Here is a 1,145-nt window from a genome sequence, read left to right as displayed (position 1 = left end):
GGGACTGAGGAGAAGATCCCATTTGATCAAAGCTGCAACTTGTTAAAAAGTGTAAAATACCACATACTGCTGACTGTCTTAAATTCTTACTTGTGCAACATATTTTATTAGCATATTGTAGTTTTTGTAAAACATAATATAGTATATTCAGCCATTGGATAAATGCAGCACTGTAAAAAGGACAAATTGACCCTTGTAAAGTAGTGGGGTAACATTTCTCACTTAAGCAAAGTAAAGTGCAATGACAGAACTTTAGTAAAAATATACTTAACTGCAATACTCAAGAAAAGGAACTTTGTTACTTCTCATCTTTAGCAATCAAATTAAAACAACAGGCATAATGATAATATATATAGATATGATAAAACAAAAAGTACAGTATGTGCACATTCTGACTTTCCAACTAATGTTATTTCTTATTTCTAGGGGGGTTCTTAAAATTTTCGATTAAGATATTAAACTACAGGAGGGTTGAAACATACATGACAATCCCACAAACAAGAATTTCAGATGTTTCACTCTGCAGCTATCATCTGATATTGCACCTTTGCAGTTTATTCCCTCAGCTTCAAAGTGAGTAAATCCACAAATACATTTTTTGGTTTTTAAGAAGAATTTCTGAAGAAGATATAAGATAAGAATGCTGACATGTTCATTAACGAGTGCAAAGGGGGCTGCAGAAGGAAGAACATCAGTGTGGTTAGAGTGTGTGAGATAGAGGAGAGACTGTAAATGTGTGAAGCAGTGTGGTTTAAGATACTTTTCGTAGCTATCCTCACATAGATGAGTCCTACACTTCTGACAATGCTTATTTTTTTTAAATGTCAAATTTTTGATTTTGTTAGACATAATTTAGTCAGGAGTTTCATAGAACTTCTTTGATAAGAGAAAAATTAAATCTATGAAAATTAAAGGCCTTTATTTAGGTCAGAGTTTCCTCCTGCGTCATGTATGAGTATTTGGGATTCATATAACATACTGAAATGACTTTCAGAATCAGAATCAGAAGGAGCTTTCTTGCCAAGTAGTATTTTACACATACAAGGAATTTGCTTTGGTAATAGGGTGGTACACGTAGACAAACATACAGTTGACATGATTAAATGTAGAAATATATAAATATGGAATAAACAAATGCAAGTCAT

The sequence above is a fragment of the Micropterus dolomieu genome, linkage group LG04 (genome assembly GCF_021292245.1).
Source record: "Micropterus dolomieu isolate WLL.071019.BEF.003 ecotype Adirondacks linkage group LG04, ASM2129224v1, whole genome shotgun sequence".
Taxonomy (NCBI): Eukaryota; Metazoa; Chordata; class Actinopteri; order Centrarchiformes; family Centrarchidae; genus Micropterus; species Micropterus dolomieu.
The sequence above is the reverse complement of the archived record's forward strand: the minus strand, read 5'-3'. Positions refer to the sequence as shown.